This window comes from Anopheles gambiae, assembly GCF_943734735.2.
Source record: "Anopheles gambiae chromosome X unlocalized genomic scaffold, idAnoGambNW_F1_1 X_unloc_9, whole genome shotgun sequence".
Taxonomy (NCBI): Eukaryota; Metazoa; Arthropoda; class Insecta; order Diptera; family Culicidae; genus Anopheles; species Anopheles gambiae.
Genome location: NW_026902703.1, coordinates 157,501 through 160,000, shown reverse-complemented (window position 1 = coordinate 160,000; position 2,500 = coordinate 157,501). Strand labels below are relative to the sequence as shown.

At 47.2% G+C, this 2,500-nt stretch overlaps 1 pseudogene; it reads left to right on the top strand.

The window, feature by feature from the left end:
- LOC133394981 (large subunit ribosomal RNA) overlaps positions 1 to 2,500 on the top strand; it is a 9,183-nt pseudogene that overhangs the window by 3,116 nt on the left and 3,567 nt on the right.

Here is a 2,500-nt window from a genome sequence, read left to right as displayed (position 1 = left end):
GGAGCTCCCTGATTCATAGCCACCCACGGAACCAAATAGGAGACTGCATAAACAGACGCGGATAGCGGGCCTGAGTTTGAGCCCAATAGAATGAGTAACGTTAAAACTAAGAAGGTCAAAAAGACCAAGGGGGTGGACAAGAAAGATCCGGACCAAGCGTTCATGGATCTTCAAGATCGAATGGAGGCGATGCGTTTTGGGATAAGCAAGCTCGATGATGAGTCTTCCCATTTTACGCTAGTAACGGTTATGATGGACTTCCTCGATGAGGTAATGTCCGAATTTCGAAGGTTTAGAGCCGTAAATCGCATGCAGCAGGTCCTCGACCGTCAAACGCAAACGTCGTTTGACGGTAACGATGGATTCGGGCCGCAAACGCGAAAAGGCAGAAGACCAGTGGCTGATGACCAACAGCCTGGTCCAAGTGGGTTGCAAAGGTTGCAACAACAACAACAACAACCATCGAGGTTGACCCCTGTTAGGGAAGCGGTGGAAAATATTCCAAGTCCGAGAAACGGACCGAATATTAATGAGGGTAGCATTAATAAGAGGAAGAAGAAGAAGAGCAAGAAGAAGCAGAATAAGCCCAGGAAGCGGCCTGAGGCTCTGCTGATATCGGACTGCACTTCCGAGGAGCTGGCGAAATTGCTCAAGGAAATGAAGCAGTCCGATGCTCTTAAATCGGTTGGAGAGACAATTTCCAAGGTCCGACGGGCCCAAAATGGAGGCATGTTGCTAGAATTGAAGCAGGGTAGTTCTGCTAGTGCAATTGCCCCAAAGGTTAAGGAAGCGGTGAAGGGCAAGGCGTCAGTGAGAACGCTAGCTCCTTCTAAAATGATTGAGATCATGCATCTCGATGAAATTACCACCCCAGAGGAGGTTGCGGAGTCTGTCAAAGCACAGCTCAACATCGAGATAGAAATAGATCGTATCAAAATGAAGAAAGGCCGCGCGGCCGGTACGCAGTGGGCACGGATCAACGTATCGCTGCCAGACTTTCAAAGCTTCCTGAATTTGGGAAAGCTGAAAGTTGGTTGGTCGATATGCCATATCCGTGAGGTAATGGAGGAGCAGAAATGCTATAAGTGTTGGAAGGTAGGCCATACGAGCTACCATTGTAGGGAACCAGACAGAAGTAATCTGTGCTGGAAATGCGGTTTGAGTGGACACAAGAAGCAAGCTTGTACCAACTCTGTCAAGTGTTTGGATTGCGGTACGAGGTCACAGAACCCTCACGCAACGGGCAGTTATATGTGTCCTAGAAGGCGAGCGATTAGATCATAATGGTTAGGTTGCTACAACATAACCAGAATCATAGTTATGCTGCATTCCAGTTAATGTGGCAAACGATTAGGGAAGAATCTGCGGATATAGTGTTGATTGCAGATCCGTATCTGGCAACAACCAACGTCAAAGTGTTACGCAATGACGATAACACAGCAGCGGTAGTGGTTAACGCGGACTTACCAGTTAAGGTAGTCAGTAAGGCTCTGAAGGGTTTAATGATAGTTGACATAGGTGATATGCGAGTGGTTAGCGTTTACGCGCCACCTAGATTTAGTATGGAAGAGTTCCAGATCATGTTGGATAACACGGTAATGGCCGTAACCGGTATCCACAAATTCGTTATCGGGGGGGACTTCAACGCTTGGTCAGCAAGTTGGAACAACCAACTTGGCGAGCGTGGAGAAACCCAGAAACGAAGAGGTGAGTTGGTCTTATCAACCTTTGCGCAGATTGACGCAATTTTATTGAACGACGGCAGCACCCCAACTTATGTTGGACCAGGGCGTACGTCAGTAGTTGATCTTACTTTTGCGAGCAGAACAGTTGCAAGATCATTTCAGTGGGAGGTGTTATCTAGCTATATGAACTCTGATCATCGTGCAATACGAATAGATCTTGAGACGCAAAGCGTGCGTAACTTGTCCCGACCCATAACGGGATGGAGCATCAAGTATTTTAGCAAAGATATATTTGAAGTTATGATGCAAGCCGCTTTTGAGACAGAGGTCACAACAAGCGAAGACTTAATGCGTATACTTGTCACGGCGTGTAATGCGACGATGACTAAGCGTAAGAGGTACACTCCTAACAAGAGTGCATTTTGGTGGACGTTAGAGATTGAGGCACTTCGCAAAGAGTGCAAACACCGCGATCGATTAGCGCAAAGAGCATTCAATACTGATCTCTATTCTTCTTTTAGGGACGAGTTCAAGGTGGCAAGGAATGCCCTCAAGCGATTGATCAAGCATACCCGACAGAGGAAGTGGAAAGAGTTCCTGGGAACAGCGAACAACGCATCATTTGGTATTGTATATCATACGTTCAAGAAAGTGGCCGAGGGTTCGATTGGACCCCGAACCATGACATTGGACGAGTTTAGGGAAGTGGTGAGCGAGCTTTTTCCTACTCACCCAAACACGGTGTGGCCTGAATATCGTATCGATCAGCCACGAGAGTTTGAAAGAATTACTAATGATGAGATTCTTGCGGTTGC